Source organism: Protopterus annectens, chromosome 6.part0 (genome assembly GCF_019279795.1).
Source record: "Protopterus annectens isolate FY-2018-M chromosome 6.part0, PAN1.0, whole genome shotgun sequence".
Taxonomy (NCBI): domain Eukaryota; kingdom Metazoa; phylum Chordata; order Ceratodontiformes; family Protopteridae; genus Protopterus; species Protopterus annectens.
The window spans coordinates 1,521,677,665-1,521,697,312 of record NC_056737.1 but is presented as its reverse complement, the minus strand read 5'-3'; positions in this window follow the sequence as shown (position 1 = coordinate 1,521,697,312).

Here is a 19,648-nt window from a genome sequence, read left to right as displayed (position 1 = left end):
TACCAAACAGGAGAGGACCCAGGACTGAACCCTGTGGTACTCCACTTGTCACTGGTCTGAAGTTGGATTTGGAGTCTGTTACTTTCACAGTGTGGGTTCTGTCAGTGAACCAGTCAGCAACCCATCTTGTGACATAGGAATTTATACTTAGTTTAGTGAGTTTATCTATAATTCCAGAGTGGGAGATGGTGTCAAAAGCCTTGGCGAGATCTAGATAGGCTGTGTGAACCACCTTACCCTCGTCTATGGCTTTGGTGACTGCTTCAAAGAAGTCAATCAGGTTTAGGAGACATGATCTGCCTTTTACAAACGCAAACTGGGTGGGGTCCACAGCTTGAAGATTACCAATGTCTTTGTTTATAAGTTCCATGATGATATGGTCCATGGCCTTGGAGACCAGGCTCGTTAGGCTAATGGGGCAGTAGTTCTCAGGGTCTGTGGTGGCTCCCCCTTTGTGGACTGGGATAACCATCACTGTGCACCATTCAGTGGGCACAAAGCCTGAGATGAGGCTATGATTGAACATGGTGCTTAGGTGGGGTGCCAGTTCATTCTGTAGTTCATGTAGAATGCAGTCTGGGATGTTGTCAGGTCCCATGGATGCTGTGTTCTTGGCTTTGGAGAGTGTGTTTTTTACCTGTGCAGCTGTGATTACAGGAACTTTGCATTCTTCCATGTATAGAGATGGGCCCTTTAGGGGGTGAGGGGGAGTAAAGTTAGCACTGAACCTATGTGTCAGGATGTTGGCAATATCAGTTGGTTCTGTATATTTAGTGCCATTGTGCTGTAACTCAGAGCAGAGTGTTGCCATTGAAATTCTTGACATAGCTATAGAATGCTTTGTGACTGTCTTTAGAATCAGTGGCGATTTTGTCTTCATAACTAGCTTTGGAGGATTTTATGAGGGATCTCAGCTTCTCACGGAGGCTGATCAGGGAGTTCTTCCAGTCATGGGATTTTACTCTTTTTGCAACAGTTTCTTTCTTCTGTTGTAGAGTTTGTTTATGCCAGGGGACCACCAGAATGGCTTCCTTTTTTTGGAGGATAGCATCTTGGTTCTGTTAGGAATGGCATGATCCATGCACTCGTGTAAGTGCTTATAAGTGCATTTGTGTAGGATTCATCAGTCGTACCTCTATTATCCATCTGCATGGGTGTCGTGAAGTTTGCCACTTCTGTCTTAAGAAGTGTGAAGTTGGCTTTGGAGAAATTTTTTACAGTGGTTTCCCTAATGGGAGGTGGGGGCAGAATGTGGATGTTTAGGCCGATTAGCTTGTGGTCTGATCTGACCAATGAGGAATTGACCTCTGGTGTGAAACACCAGTTGCCCATGTTGGTAATGACCAGGTCTAAGATATTGCTCCCGCTGGTGGGGGTGTGGATAAGTTGATCCAAGGCATTGGAATTTATGAATTCCAGAAAACATTGAGCAAAAGAGTTGGTACATGAGTAGTCTTCCCAGTAAATGGTGTGGTAGTTGAAATTGCCCATTATTAGGGTGTTGGGTTGTACCCTAATATTTTCCAGTGTATCAAGAAATGAGGAGTGTGAACCCTGGGGCATGGTGGGGGATCTGTAGCAAGTAACAATTTTGATTGTGGTCTTGCCCAGAGTTAGTTGTACTTGGATAATCTTGGATGCATTATGCTGAGCAACTAGCCTGGAAGCGTGGATATCCTTAATGAATATGGACACTCATCCACCTTTAGTGTTTCGGTCCAGGTTAGGTGGCCGAAAGGTGTGGTATGAATTATAGCGTGGTAATGCAGGGGTGCACTCTGGAGCCTTGAACAAGGTCTCTGTCACTGCACAGCTGTCAATGTTCTCCATTTTAAGGAGTGCCTCGAGTGAATGTATTTTGAGGTATAGACTTCTAGCACTGAGTAGCATTACCCTCAGATTTTGCTTGCTTGTACCTGTTATGGTGGTGAATTTGTCATTTGAACCTTGCCTAAAAAAGGCACTATAGGGGTGGCAAGAGCCTTAGCCAGTATCTGAAATCTCAAGGGCGACAGATGCAGGCCATCTCTGGCAAAGCATGGTGGTCTGGCGATCATGTCATCCCAGGCAGACAGATACTGGATCTTCTTAGAATGACACCAGAAGCTTAGCCAATTGTTGAAGTCACTCATTTTGTCCTTGTACTGTGGTATCATTCTGGGTGATGGCAGGATGTTACTCGGGGCTAGGGTCATACCTGCCTGAACTACAAGATCGGAGAGCTCCTCCATGTCTCTTTTCATGCAGTCCAGGGAGGTACGTCTCAGGTCATTCACAACAACATGGACAATGACAGACCACAGATTTACTAATCTCCTGCATGGAAGCAGCAGTTGAAGAGGAGGATGGCAGCTCGCTATGCATATTAATGAAGGTGCACTGCTGGAACTCCCAGTGCTACATGGAGCATGGATGAGTGCAGGGGCCGTGTCTGAGAGCAGAGCTCACAGAATAAACATGCCCCTGCAAAGTCGAACAGAAGAATGTATAAATAAATGAGCGAGACCGCTCATAGATGTCTGCATATCCCCACCAACAGTCCCCATGTGTTCAACAGCCAATAGTACATTTAAATAAAATGCAGAAACCCTTTTATTTATTTTTTTTTAAAAGCCCGAGTACAGATAACCATAGGTGCGCTAGTTTACCCATCGCTTAGCTATGGTTAAAGCAGCTGAAAAGGCTGAAGAGGATAACAAGAAATAGATATGCAAATAAACCAGCACAGCAATAATGTAGTGGTTAGAGTATCTGCCTAACAAACAGACGTTCCTGGTTCAAGTCTCACTACAGCACATATAATTTTCCAGGTGAAATCTGTATATGAACATATTTTAACAACCGATTGTCGTATAACCTACATAATAACATTCATATGTGAACTGGAGTACTGCATTAAATGCACATGTGAAGTGTCAGTGTCATAATGAATAAGGTATTAGTAAGCAGGTATAAGCTCAAATAAGCAGTAGTAAGTGTGTTTAAGTGCGTTTGCGTGGGGATAAACATTGCCTACACAGATTAAGCAAAGTAGAAGCTAACTGAGTGTAAGAAACTGTAACCAGAGGTTAGCAGTGCTTACCGTCATGCAAACCCAGTCAAACCCGCTCAAAACTGCCTAAAAGTGCTTTAATCACCCTGTATTCAATGGCCCTTGTTCTGCCCAGCAACAAAATAAATAGCCTCAGCAAGACTCAAACCCAGGACCCTGCAGACAACAGCCAATGTGTTTTACTACTAAGCCATGGCAGATATACATAAAATCTGATGTTATCACAAACATATCATCCAGCACAGTCATTCAACAGTATTGGAAATGTAGCTAATTAGGTATATGTATGTGTATTTGTAAATAATGTAATATCTAAACACATGCAACATATTGATATATGTAGTCATGCAAACCCAGTCAAACCCGCTCAAAACTGCCTAAAAGTGCTTTAATCACCCTGTATTCAATGGCCCTTGTTCTGCCCAGCAACAAAATAAATAGCCTCAGCAAGACTCAAACCCAGGACCCTACAGACAACAGCCAATGTGTTTTACGACTAAGCCATGGCAGATATACATAAAATCTGATGTTATCACAAACATATCATCCAGCACAGTCATTAAACAGTATAGGAAATGTAGCTAATTAGGTATATGTATGTGTATTTGTAAATAATGTAATATCTAAACACATGCAACATATTGATATATGTAGACATGTATATATATATATATATATATATATATATATATATATATATATATATATATATATATATATATATATATATAAATATATATACATTCAAATGCCTACATCTACACTCATATCTTTATATATCCCTATATATGTAGCTATATATATATATATATATATATATATATATATATATATATATATATATATATATATATATATATATATATATATATATATATATATATGGGTCTACTTCATTTCACCTAACTTCCAATTCACTGACTTTCATTTCACTGACCCCATTTCACTGAAATTTCATTTGACTGACACTTCATTTCACTGACAGTTCATTTGACTGACAAGTATTATTAGCAAGAAAATGGAATATGCCCCCTTCCTCACTGTAGTGCGACCCTGGAGTTAGAATATATAGTTGGGGGGTGTGAGGGGCACAGGATATTGTTAAGTTTTGATATAATATTGCTTAGTAAAAGAAAAGTAAGTGGGGGGCTTCACCCCCCCACACCCCCTGTTGTGGGGGGCTGTGCCCCCACATCCCCCCAACTATATATTCTAACTCCAGGGTCGCACTACAGTGGGGAAGGGGCATATTCCATTTTCTTGCTAATAATACTTGTCAGTCAAATGAACTGTCAGTGAAATGAAGTGTCAGTGAAATTAAATTTCAGTCATTTGGTCTCAGTCAAATGGGAGTCAGTGAATTGGAAGTTAGGTGAAATGAAGTAGACCCATATATATATATATATATATATATATATATATGGTTTACTATTAAATGTTCGAATGCACTCGCGGCGAACGGCGCCTTCTCCATCGCTGCTTATGCCAATGCGAGCAGCGACCCCATCGAGCGTTTGCGTTGCGAAACACCGAAACCATTTCGATAGCGAATCAAACCGCGAAACTCCGACGATCGACATTACCGGCCGCGCAACACCTCCACACCCATGCTACCATGGGTCGGATGGGGGCGAGATTTTGTTCGCATCTGGGCGTCGGTGTAGTGCCGTTCGCAGTTCCGCGTTCGGAACAATGCGCACAAAACGGGATCGACAATTTGATAGTAAACCTATATATATATATATATATATATATATATATATATACAATGTCAGGCTGGTAATGCTAACATATGCAGTACAGTCTGGCTCTCATAGGTAATGTAAAATGTGGAAGCTATCAACAGCCCACACAGACATATATATATATATATATATATTGTACATTTAGATATACATGTGGCTACACATGCACACTCAGAGATATGTACATTAAGATACATATGTAGAAGGTGCACACAATATGGAACAGCCACTATGCCTGCAGTTAACACCTGAACACCTGGACACTGTATGGGCCACCTATACAAATGACAATTGTTGTCTGCAACATATACCCACAGAGAGGTTATAGGAAAAACACCACACATAGGTTTGTATAAATGGAACACCTTTATATGTGTACTATAACAGTTCTAGATGCCATGTCATATAGCTGTTCAGACACTGACATCCATATAAACAGGGTAATGCAAATGTGAAACAGGTATAATAATACAGTATTCTAGAAAGGACCACAACTGTTGCTGTTCATGCCACACCCTGCAGATGTGACAATAGTAAAGACAGACTGGGCCCCAGGATACCAAACAATGAACAGTAAGTAATGCATGTATACAGTTCAGTAGCCTTATGTACACTCTGTACATCCAGATATCTTACGTCAACTCACCCCTGATACCCACACAAAGCTTGGTATGTAGGTGTAGGACAGAGGCTGGAACACAGGCCCATATCTGGACAACTGTTGCTATGCACTCAGCAAGTTGCTGGAGTTACAGGATAGTCTGCAACATACCCATAGTCAGGGGATTTATGTTAGAAAGTTCAATGGATGTAGCCTTGTGCTAATAGCACTCAACACACACACTGTCAGTAAAATATCTGACACAGGACCTGTGCGATGGACAAACAAAACATGATAGGCACATCTCTGGTCACCAAGAGGATTAGCTCACAGTTGAGAGCTAGGCAGACAGACTGCATTCCAAGGTAAACTAATATGCACACACACACACACACACACACACACACACACACACACACACACACACACACACACACACCCTGTAACGACAGTACTATACAAAGGATAACACAACTCTACTTACACTCTTGTCTGTAGTTCTGGAAACACCTAAAAATATGTAGCTGGCCTGAGTATGCTGGTTCTCCCGTAAGAGATACTGCTACCTGCCGTATGTAACACTGATGCCCACACACTGGAGGATGTCCATCATACAGGAAAGGTAAAGGGACCATGCCCACACGATGTAGGGATTTATAGCAGCTGGTTGCCATGACAGTGGTAATTGGAAGTACTACACAGCAAGCTGCATGCAATTAGCAAGTGGAGGACACTGATTGGTGCACAGGCCATCACCTGATTATGTGCATCACCTACTAAAGCCAGGATACAATCTATTCAAAGCAGCTCAATCTATTTCCTGAAGAGAGAGAGAGAGAGAGAGAGAGAACCAGAACCAGAACCAAAAAAACAAAAAGCTCTGCAAACTAAAAGCTTAAGTCACAGCCAGTTAGCCAGCTGCTATACATCTAGACATCTGCCCAACAAGATGTATGTAAAGTACATATACATGTAATATAATGTAGTACCTGGTCCATCATAATGGGATAGATTAATTTGAAATAGCTTTATGTGCCATCATGTGTTGTTGTGATGATGTTCAACTGAACAACTGTGACGGGCAATAGTGTCTGTCCCTGTGGGTACTGGGCCATAGCCCTTAACTGTGCAGGTCAGCATTGACAGATAGGATGTAAGCCATCATAGTATGTGTTGTGTAATTGGAAGTATGTATATTACATGGCCAATAGCTGGTGGTAGATGTAATGCCATTACAGGTGCATAGATTCAGATGTAGGTACTAGGTTATTGGCCCTAGGGCCTATAGAAGCCTAGCCAAAAGTTACCCTGGCTTTTGCCACCCAAGAATAGTAATTTCCTGTGCCACTGTTGAGCAGAGCCACAGAAGTGATCCCTGGTGTGAAATCCCTATCTCCCTGCCAATCATCCAGATTTGACTTGAAGAGTGCTACTGAGGAGCTTTGTTTGATATAGATAGGTAGTTAGTTCCACAGTATGGGAAGTATCTGGGACCGGAATGTATTCCTCCAGCATGTGTTTGTTTATTGTGGTGACAAGGTGTAGGTCTGTACAGCATGCAGCTCAGAGGGATTGGGATAACTTTAAGTGGAAATGTCCAAAAGCTCTGGATGTGGCATAGCTGTATATGTTAGGCAGCAATCGCCTCTGAGTAAGAAATATGTGACAGAGTAAATCTGCAGCGTAATGACACGGTGTGTGGAGGGCATCTGTTTGAGGTTGGTAATCCTCTATGTGAGGTAGTTGTGTGGCCTTTCCAGCTGTTATACATGTCTTGTGAGGTGCACACCAATAGGGGCGTTGTACTCTATAATGGGTCTAATGAGTGATGACTAGAGTGGAACAATGACTTATTTTCCCTGGATGAGAAACCCTTTGTGATGAGGTGTGCCATGTAGAAGGATTTCCTGACTACTCTGACAATGTCATTATCAAAGGAGGGACTACTGTCCACCTGTGTCCAAAGGTCTCTCATCACACTTTTGGTGTTAAGTTGACTACTGCCTATGTGTTAGTTCATGGGTACAGAGTTTACACCAAAAGGGATGACAATGGACTTGCTGGCCTTCAGCTTCAGCACATGGTTTTGACACCAGCCATCTGCCCCAGCACGGCCCTTTTGTAGGATGTCCACATTGTCTGGAATGTTGAGTATGGATCCTAGTCCGCAGTCATCTGCGAACTTCATTGTCCAAAGACCTTCAGTGTTAGCATGTACATCAGAGAAGTAGATACCAAACAGGAGATGACCCAGCACTGAACCCTGTGGTACTCCACGTGTTACTGGTCTTATGTTGGGCTTGGAGTCTGCTACCTTCAAAGTGTGGGTTCTGTCAGTAAGCCAGTTGGCAAACCATCTTGTCACATACGGATGTATACCTAGTTTAGTGAGTTCCTATAACATTCCAGAGTGGGGGATCATGTTGAATGGCTTGCCGAGATTGAGAAAGGCTGTGTGAACCACCTTACCCTCATCTACAGCGTTGTTGACCACTTCCAAGAAGCCTATCAGGTGTAGGAGACATGATCTGCCTTTTAGCAACCCAAACTGGGTGAGGTCCAGAGTTTGGGGATTACCAATGTCATTGTGTATAAGTTCCACGATGATACGTTCCATAGCCTTGCAGACCATGCTCGTCAGGGTAATGGGGTGGTAGATCCTGTGGTCTGTGGTGGCTCCCCCTTTGTTGAGTGAGCTAACCATTGCTTGGCACCATTCAGTGGGCAGATAGCCTGAGATGAGCCTATGACTGAACATGGTACTTAGGTGGTGTGCCAGTTTTTTTGTACTTCAAGTAGAACGCAGCCTGGGATGTTGTCAGGTGCCATGGATGTTGTGTTCTTGCCTTTGTAGAGTGTGCTTCCCTGTGCAGCCATGAGTACAGGAACTTTGCATTCTGCCGAGATAGAGATGGGCCCCTTAGGGTATGAGAGGGGTGTAAAGTTAGCACTGGACCTATCTGCCAGGATGTTAGCAATATCAGTGGGTTCAGTATATTTAGTGAAAGTGTGCTATAAGACAGAGAAGATGTGAATGTTGATGTTGAGAGTCTTGACATAGCTATAGATTGCTTTGTGGTTGTCCTCAGAGTCAGTGGCGTATTTGTTTATGTAGCTAGCTTTGGAGGGCCCTATGATGGATCCAAGCTTCTTACTGAGGCTGACCAGGGACTTCCTCCAATCATGGGGTTTTACTCTGTTTTGCAACAGTGTATTTCCTCTGTTGTAGAGTTTGTTTATGGCAGGGGACCACCAGATTGACTCCCATTTCATTGGAGGATAGCATCTTTGTTCTGTTAGGGAGTGCATGATCCATGCACTCGTGTAAGTGCTTATAAAGTGCATTTGTATAGGATTCAACAGTCATACCTCTGTTGTCTGTCAGCATGGGTGTCGTGAAGTTTCTCACATTTGTCTTAAGAAGTGTTAAGTTGGCTTTGGAGAAAGTATTAACGGTAGATTCCCTAATGGGGGTTGGGAGCTTGTGTTCAGATCTGACCAACGAGGAATTGACCTGTGGTGTAGAGCACCGGTTTAGCATGTTAGTAATGATCAGGTCTAGAATATAGCTGCCCCTGGTGTGGGTGTAGCTAAGTTGATCCAAGGCATTGGAATTGATGAATGCCAGAAAACGTTGGGCATAAGAGTTGGTACATGATAACATTTCACCGTTAATGGTAGGGTACTTGAAATCGCCCATTATTAGGGTGTTAGGTTGTATCCTAATATTTTCCACTGTATCAAGAAATGAGGATTGGAAATCCTGGGGCATGATGGGTGATCTATAGCAAGCTACACTTCAGATTGTGGCCTTGCTCAGAGTTAGTTGCACTTGGGATAATCTCGGATGCATTATGCTGAGCAACTAGCCTGGAAGTGTGGATATCCTCAATGAATATGGACACACGTCTGCCTTAAGTGTTTTGGTCCAGGTTAGGTGGCCAAAAGGTGTGGTATGAATTAGAGCCTGGTAATGCAGGGGTACTGTCTGGATCCTTGAACCAGGTCTCTGTCCCTGCACAGATGTCAATGTTCTCCATTCTGAGCAGTGCCTCGAGTGAGTGCATTTTGAGGTGTAGACTACTAGCATTGATAGCAATACCCTCAGATTTTGCCTGCTTGTACCTGTTACAGTGGTGAATTTGTCATTTGAACCTTGCCTAAAAAAGGCACTATAGAGGTGTCGACAGACTTAGTCAGTACCGGGAATCCCAGGGGCGACAGGTGCAGGCCACCTCTGGCAAAGCATTGTGGCATGTCCATCATGTTATTCCAGGCAGACAGATACTGGAACCCCTTAGAATGACACAAGAAGCTTAGCCAATTGTTGATGTTAATCATTTTGTCATTGTACTGTGGTATCATTCTGGGTGATGGCAAGATGCTACTCAGGGTTAGTGCCATACTTGCCTGAGCTACAAGATTAGACAGCTCCTCCATGTCCCTTATCATGTAGTCCAGGGAGGTACATCTCAGGTCATTCACACACACATGGAGAATGACAGAGTCATATTTGTACTTGTTGTGGATTGACCTGAGTGCATGCGTTATGTGTTGGTTCCTGGCACCATACAGGCAGCTGACAGTAACTTTCTCCTGGTTGAGTGGCACACTGGCTTTGTGGGCTATGTGTCATTTGGGTTGTGTTGGGGGTGGTGGTTGCTTGCATTTCTGTTTTGGATGTCCATGTTGCTTGGGCAGGTGTTTACTGAAAGCCTACTCAAATGTAGGTGTGTGTCTGTGTTTCTGTGTGTGTGTTTTAATGGTGTCGGTTTTCAGGGACCTTGTGGTGAGTGTGGTGTGGTGCAAGTGTTTACCTTCTCCTCTTGACTGTCTGGTCCAGTCTTGGGTGAAGAGAACTTTGATTTCAGTTTGGCTATATAACTGCATCTCTCACACATTGTATTGTTGGGTATTAGGAGGAGAGGGTTGTCTGTGTACATGAAGCAATTGCTGCATTGCCCCAAGATGGCCAGATTCAGCAGGTAGACAGGAGAAAACACTGGGACCTGACCCCTACACATGCCTGGACATGTGCCTATTTATTAAGTACTAAAAACTGTGTTCATCAAGACAAGTGAGGAAAGTTGAGTGCTGTAGTAATTGGTAGCTTAATTAGTGCTTAAATCGAGTTGTGAACAACTGCTGAGCTCAAGGAAACAGACTTGAGTGTTGCAACTGAAAAACTGGCTAGTTCTATGAAACAAATGTAAGCTGGAAGGCACCCGATCAACACAGAGAGGCCTGGTCACTCAAAAGCTTACAAGCAGTCATATTATGATGGCCATGTGGCAGACACAGGCCATCAGTTGCAGGATACTCAGGTGAATCTGTATTGTAGCATGCCAGGGTGCCATAGGTGTGTAACACAGTTACCTGCAATAGGCGTCTACATATACCCCACTAATGTCAGGCCAATTGCATATGTGCCGCCTGTCTGTGTTGTAGCGAGGCAGAACACTGCAGCTGTGCAGGAAGGTGTGGTGAGATTGCGAAGCTTATGTCTGAATGTACCCCACATAAAGGTATGTATATGTGTACATATGTCACATATGTAATATATAAAGATATGTATGTATATCAACATGTATGTCCAGAAATATATATATATATATATATATATATATATATATATATATATATATATATATATATACCCATGTGTATACATATATGTATGTGCACATATATACATCACATATATCTACATATATAAAGATATATACCTATATGCACATGTCTACAAAAATACAAACACACACACAAACATATATGTCTGTACAGACATGTCCCCTATATTACTACGACAGTGATGCATACTATGTGCGAGGCAGCAGTATACATATAAATGCACACAGATATCTACAGCTAGAAGTGTGTGCACCATGTAGGGGTATGTCACATGTTATTCCCTTGTTGGCACCACATAGCCCCCATCTGTGAAGTATGCAATGGGAATATGGGGAAGTATGGCAGCTACACATGTGGAGTTGGTCAGGAGTGGTAGATATAGAGGACAGTCTACAGGAGTGGCATGTGACACATGTGGTGGCTAAACACCGTGGATGGCGTGTGTGTTCTGTGATGTGAATGCCCCATGGGCCCCAAAATAACCACAATGGGAACAAGCCTCCCACCCAATGCAACTTACAACAGCAGTCCACATCCTTAAGGTGCCTGGTTTGGAGGCTGAGCAGGACGAGCATGTTGGCCCTGTGACTGTGTACCATGTCCGTCAGACTGATGTAGTACATCCCTCATGTGTCTGTGGAGGCCAGTATGGCACAGGCCCTAGACCTGAGCCCAGGGGACAGGAACATGTCTGTGTGCCCAGGGGGGACGACAACATACCCTGGTAGGTTCCACTTGCTGGTATTGTTGTAACAGTACATGAGGAGGCCCCATGTTGGGACACACATGTGATGTGGCCAGGTATCATGGTCAGATGGTTGTGGAGAGATGGATCTGCTGGCCAGTAGAACATATGCATGCTATTGTGTCACTGTTATAGAACATATGGTGGTAGTAATAGTCTACACAATCCTGATACATGTCAAAGACCATGCACAGATATCCCCAATAACACAGACTGACAGATGTGCAGCAATCACAGATCAACCATACCACTGGCATACATGTAACCATAGTAGCCCTGACAATGGCATGCAGGTAAATAGTGTGTAACAGGCCAGCAATGATAGTGTCCACACAGGGGACATGGCTACAATCACATAGCAAAAGGTGTGGTACAATACAGTATCTGTCCAACTGCTAGTTAAGCTGTAGCCATAACTAATGAGTTGTGTGTACAGTCTGTTGAAGCTGATATGGTGGGAGGTGACAGAGATGTATATTAAGAACTGTGGTAACCTTGCTGTATGAGTTGCTCAGACCTGTTTACATCTTTATGTCTTACAGACCCTATGGCACATGTACGTTTGCCCGCATTTTCAAATGATGAAAACGCGATATTGTTCACATACATGATCCAGCACTATGCTGTGCTGTTTGGCAGGCATTCACATGAGCTGCAGGAGCCATCTGCCCTGTGGAACAACATACTCCACAGGGTCAATGATGTCGACATCACAATTGCACATATGAGCAGGTCTGGCATCATTGCAGTGACCTGCTTCACCATGTCTGGGGCCATGCTGCTGAAGTCCGGGGGGATCACCTTGCCAAAGGGGGCCATGCCAGCCATCCCCCCCTGACACATGTGGAGGAGCTTCTGGCCAACCTTGTCTCACCTGCCTGTCCCAACAGTCTAAAACAACTGCCGTACATTGTGGAGGTGGGTGTCACCCACACAACAGCCGAGGATCATGCAGGTAAGGACACAGAGCACATCAGTAGACCACTGTTGTATAAACATCCCCATTGGTACAGGTAGATCATGCATATCTGACATGTCATAGATATGTTGTATTGCTGCAGTGTAGTGATAAGCAGATGTCCAGATTTGGTAGTATCGTGGTAATGTACCGTTGATGCATGGTAATACTGCAACCAGCCTGTAGCACTGCCACAGGTGTGGCCACTTACCTTTCTTTTCTCACCCTCTTATGTAGGTCCCTCCAGGATAACAAGGCAGCAGCCTGTAGCTGGTGAGTATGTTTTAGGTAGATGCTTGCCAACACAACAAGTATGTAATGGTGATGGTATATGCCATGCACACATCTAACACACCTAACCTGAATGCATGCTGTACATGTGCATGTATTGTTGCTGTGAAATGCACGGTCTCACAGGGGAGAGCATGATGGGGGTATTGGAAGGGTTTGTCAGACAGCTGCATGCTAACATCTTGTCATTGCGGAATGTGTACACAGGGAATAACTTACTGGTGGTAGACATGGCCTACTGTACTGACATGTTTTGAACAACACCCATATATAGTGCAACAGCAGTGCATATACCTGTAGGACAATGGCAACTGCTGCAGAGTTGCACTATGGTATAAGGCATTACAGTACTCCACATTATCATTTTGGTCTAGGCAGCAGCATGTGCTGTTCAGTGTATGGGACACTGCAAAGTGACACACATGTGTAGGGCTTACTTGTCATGCATCTGCATAAGAGCAGAATGAGGGGGGTCACAGCATGACACACCAGTGCACTGCAGCTGGGAAACTAAGGATTGTAGGAATGGCTCTCTCTCTCTGTACATTGTCAGGGTCAGGACCTGTTTCAGCTGTAACCCTACACACACAGCAATAGTGATGGCAGTGTGTGAACACCATGGGATGTGAACATGGGTAGACCTTGCAATCATGCAGAATAGGGGGACATGTGTAGGGCAGACTGAACATACACTGGCAAATGCACATGGCCCACACTGGTATACCCCTGCCAGGAGCAATGACTGCTGTAGTACACACAACAAGAGGTGTGATAAACCATCATGATAGGGATGTGCACACATACGCCCACATGCTGTGTATGCATTATGGTCAGCAGCTGCACACCTAACACCATCTGTAGACACTGTATGTGAAAGTACAGGACATATGTGACATACCAGGCTCATGTACTGCTAGGATATGCAATGATGTGGTCCCATGGCTGATCATGGTTGTGTGTGTAAAATAAATAAAGGTGTATACACCCCTCATAGCCACAGTATGCACTGATGGTTCTCAGTGTAAGACTATTGCAGTGGTCATACATGGTTTGTTTATGTTGACAGCTGTACATCAGGCATCAGGCATTCACCAATAACAACTGTCCACATGTCATCCCAGGTATGTGTTGCTGAAAAACGTAGGGGCTGTGAGAAGTAAAGCTGACATAACTGACACAGTACTACACATTCCATAATGGGTTGTACACCTGTGAGTTGTGGCAAACAGTACATGGCAGGGTACAGAACAGGTACACAGCAATACTGTGTACATGGGTGCAGTGGTTTCCAGGGGAAGGGCATCACCTAGTGACATGCACAAACATTACACACATGTATACTGTTGATAGCATGGATTGACTATAGCTGAACTACATGCTGTTCTGTTCCATATGTTCTGCATGTTGGCAGATGGGTAATAGGGTGACTGTGTGTACGATCAATGTGCAACTTCACCAGTATGTGTGTGGTTCCTCTTGGTGGTTATCTAGGTTGCATGCAAGGTCACTCTGTTGAACTTGAGGGAGGTAGATTCATGTAGGATGCATATGTGCATGTGTGTGTTTGTGTGTGTGGCCATGTATGTACGTGTGATTGTGGTGTGTTCAGATGGCTGTACCTCCCTTTATGACCATGCAGGACATGGATATAGACTGCCACATCACACAGCCGGAATACCTCACATGTGTGTGTTCACAGGACAGCAAATAGTATAATATGGTCTGTAGCACAGAACAGGCATCCAGAGGGAAGGTAGACTCCAGGTACACACTTAAAATTGCAGTCAGCAGGGAGGTCACCTTCAACCCATGTATGCAGCTCTACAGATGCATTGTGGAAGTGCTAGCAACACCAGGGAGTGTATTCAAATATTACAGTTGTCACATGATGAGCTGACGGAGCAACATGTCTGGTATGTACTGAGCTTTATATACTCATGACAGATCAGTGGGAGATATTATGGATGCAACATAGTACCCCACACACATGGGGCCATGTACATTATTTCTGGCCATACAGAGGGTGCATACCAAATTACAGCAATGAGGCCATATAAATCCACCACACACAGGTCAGGCAGGTAAAGTAGCAAGAGGGCTTGTGTTGTGTCCACTTGTGTGGCCATTTGTAGGACTGTGATGTTAATGAGTGGTATCAATGTGTGTATGTTAGCAAGTGTGACGCAGGGTGGGGTAACACATGGACATACAAGTGGGACTGACTGCAAAGCCATTGACAGGTAGGTATAATGCAGGTGTGCGTGTGTGTGTGTGTGTGTGTGTGTGTGTGTGTGTGTGTGTGTGTCGGTGTGTGTGTGTGTTTGTGGGTGTAATGTTAGGCAATGATGTACAGGTTTGAAAGTGTGTTTATTGTTCTCCCCCACAAGTGGTGAGGTGGGTCACATTCCCTCCTGCAGCCGATCTGATGATCACCGATGATGATGATGATGATACTAATGGTGAGGCACAGGTTGGATTGTAAGGGGACAACACTACGCATACATTTAATATCCAACTTTTAACCACCACACCCCGGCACTCAGTTTTGCACCCCATCACCAGTGGCCATAGTGGAGGGACAGCTGGTGTTTAGTGCAAGTGCACAGGGAAGTGTGGTGACCATGCCTACTGTGTCCGGATGCAGCAGGCATAGCCAGTTGTCCAGCAGAGCACCACATAGGCAGATGTCCCAGGGTGCTCATGGTAGATCAACTGGACATCATGCCCCTGGCAGAGGCAACATAGGTGCTACCACCAGATGCATGTTTCAGGCTGTCATGGTGGCGCAGGCATGTACAAAATTTTATCACAGACAGGCCCTCAGGCTGCAGAGGGCTGCTCTTACATCATCAAATGACAATGCCCGTGAACTTGCTAGTGCCATCCATAGAGTAACTGAGTTCATGGATAGACGGTCTGGTGAGATGATGGCCCTCATTGACCGTGGTCTGTCCATGCTAAAACATGTGGTGGGAGTGGTGCAACATCCGCATGGACATAGGGCAGCAACACCATCAGCTGGTAGTCAATGTGGACATGGCAGGACACCAAGTGGCTCCTGTAGTGGTAGTAGCACCCCCGGCAGTGTGGGGGGGTGCTGTCCACACCACACCACAGCAGGCCACGTGCACGTGGTGATGGCCAGTCCCAGCAGGGGCCTGATACCAGTGGACAAATGCCATCCACAGGTGAGAGTGGCATATCAAGGGCTGTAGCTGGATGTGCCCATGGAACACCTGGCAGGTGCAGTCCACGTGTCCGTGGCTGGAGGCATTGAACTGCACACCTTGCCAGCTATGGTCTGCAGTTGTCCATAAACACCTGTGTAGGGCAGCCACATGGCAGAACTGTGTGCATGCATACCCACACCCTCTCAAAAACATACCTAGGGCAACCTCATACCTACACACTCCATATCACCTTGGCCAGCTCCACAGAGTACACCTCTCACCCACACACATGGTGTCAAATGTATGGGCCACCCTTGGCCTCTGGCAAACCAACACCACACCCTGTGCATATGATGATACCTGTGACCCATCCCTGTCATCCATACCATCTATGCAGGGACAGGCTGATATGGTTCTGATGCACACAGTGACTGTACAATAGTGTAGCACAGTACTGCAGTGTAACATGTTGTAGGGGGTAGGGTGTGAGGCACATTTGTCAGGTAGTGTAGTCATCAGGCAATGATACATTACAGCTGTTAGGTACACTGCTTGATTGCAGTCTCTATAATATTATCCATTTGTGTTGTAGGTGTACATGTGTCAGCAGTAGGATTTTCTGCAGTCATATTCCACAACAGGGTACGTGGTTACACAAGCTTAATATGACAGTATAATGACCATCTGATAAACACCATCCTCATATGTACCACTTACACAGTAATCGTACATACACTGGTCATGGCACAGTAAGGTCCATTGGCTGTCTGTGGTATGGGATACATGTGCCTGGCCCTACAGACGTGAGCAAATAGGGTACCATACACTGGGGCAGCATGTAACATCACATAGTACAGGACAAAGAACAATTGCATCTACAACAGTCTGTGCACTTCCCAAGGTATGTATGCACAATACACAGATTGTCTTCAAATTTCTAACTCAGCGGTCTGCAACTTGCAGATCTGGAGCCACATGCGGCTCTAACAACCTGCTATAGTGGCTCCCTGTACCTCTGAGGATTAATGGACACTGTAATGCACCACCCACACACAAACACACACAAAGATCAACCATGGCCAATACAGGAACACAATCATGGATGGATGTTAGGTATTGCTCTGATACAATTAGTTCTGTCATGTATAATATAACAATAGTTGAAACCATATATGCAGTGTTATCTTCATATTAGGGGTCAATTAGCTGTTGTGGTTCCCAATGACTTTACTTTGGTGAGAGAGAGGACAGACATGACTCCTGGGATACTGAAGGTTGCAGACTCCAGCCCTATGTACATAGACAACAGTACTGTACACACAACCACAGACTGTCCAAGTTATGTCCTCAGTAAAAGCCAATAATATACACAGCATGTCCAGCAGTCTGTTATCTGACTGGCTTGTTATCAGCTATGCTGTCAATGAATATGGTGTACAGAACATATGCACCCCCTACTGCATGACATATGTACAAAGATTGACAGGGTTGTGGCTGGAGGCACAAACACAGGGCCAATATTGACATGTCGCTATGATGACCTCATACATTTCCTGCCGTAACAGGGTGTGATGCAACATATGTCCTATGAGGGATATGACGTCAGTACCTCTCCCGGCTGTCACCATCTACTGACTGCAATCCTCACAGTACCTTCTGCAGTTGAGAGATAGGTGCTCTGTGGGTAACACAAGGAACACAAGGCGCCACACACTGCCCAGTCTGCAGATGACCCTACAGATGGAGATTCCTCTTAAACATAGCACCGACATGACAAGTATTAAAACATGTAGGACAGCCATATCCACAAACACCTTGTTAAACCAATATTACCCCAACTGCAGTATAGCTGCACTTACTGTCTGTAGTCAGGACAGGCACATCCAACTCCTGTGTGTTGGTCTGTTTCCACAGTATATACTGTCAGAGATAAGTCCCCAATCCATCTATGATGCTGTTTGCCAAACAACAGATCTAGTTCCTGCTCACAGTGAATGAAAAGGTCCAACACCAACATGATGTTCCTAGGTATTGGAATGTGTTTCCATGCAATTGGCTATGGGAATGTTACCACAGCTGTTCCAGATGCAATCAGCTAGAGGAGGGCATTAATCTGTGCAGAGGCCATCAGCTGATCATGAGCATCACTGACAATACACATGTTGCTGCCTAAGCAAAGCAGGTGTAAGTCTCCACATCCACCAGAGAGGGAGTGAGAGATGCAGACAGAGGCAAAGATAAGTCAGGGTTGGTTGGGACAGTAAAAGTTAAGCATGTTTGTGTCACACACCTACCAGTTCAGGGTATCGAACCTGTGACTGACTATGTACTGATATCACATCTGTTACCCCTGCATGATGGATATTGTGAATTATGCTAGGGGCACCATATGAGAAAGTTTAAAAACACTCTCACCATTGGGTCCAGTTGTTACACACTCACAACCACATCCACACAGGAGACAAACGACAGCACATTATGGCACACACACCTGTCACATCTGGGATTAGCACCCCTACTAACTAGTTATTACACGACAGCACTATGCCATTATATAACGCGCCACAGAGATTAGTGAAGTATTCTTTCCCCAAAGGTTTATTTCACAGTGAGTGACATCAGCAGGACTGCCAAAGTAGAGCGAATTAATTGTAGTGAGTGTAACTAGCCAAACATGCATTGCTCTCTACACAGGCATAGGAACAGACACAAAAGCATCCGCAACTCCCATGTGTAAAAATAGAACCCCTACCAGAGTTCCATATCACACTACAGCATTACGCTGTTATAGCATGCATCACAGAGACTGCTGGAGTACCCTTTCCTCAAAGGTGTACTTCACAGTGATTGACACCAGCAGGATTGCCAGAGTAGGGCATTTTAATTGTATTGGGTGTGACTGACCTATATTGGCCTAATAAGTCTGTATGCATGCCTTCGCAGGTCATAAACCCAGGACCCTGTACACTATAGTCATAGTAACTAACCACTAAGCCATCACAACAGTACATGGGACTGTGGTTCCAACAAAGTAATCCCACCATAGGCTAATCAAACTGAACATGTGAAAGGAATGTATATACAGTTGTCCATAAAAGACCTCTCCAAGGCCAACGTCATGCTACTCAAGGCAGAAGTGACAATGTTTGTGACACCCATGGAGACAGGAGCTGACAGTTCAACTGATGAATCCAGGACTAAGGCACTGTATGAGCACAGCCACTTGTGCATGATTCCTGACATCCCACATAGAACCACGACGCTCACCTCCCAAATAATCAAGCCAGTCTGGTGGTCTCCTGCCATTTACAGAGTATATAACAGATGGTAAATACAGTTGAAAAAAAAAGGGTCATCCAAGGATGGAAACAACCCCCTTACCAGCCCCAGTATGATGTTGGGATCCCTCATGGAATCCTCCAAAATGGGTTATATAACTATAATCGAGACAGATT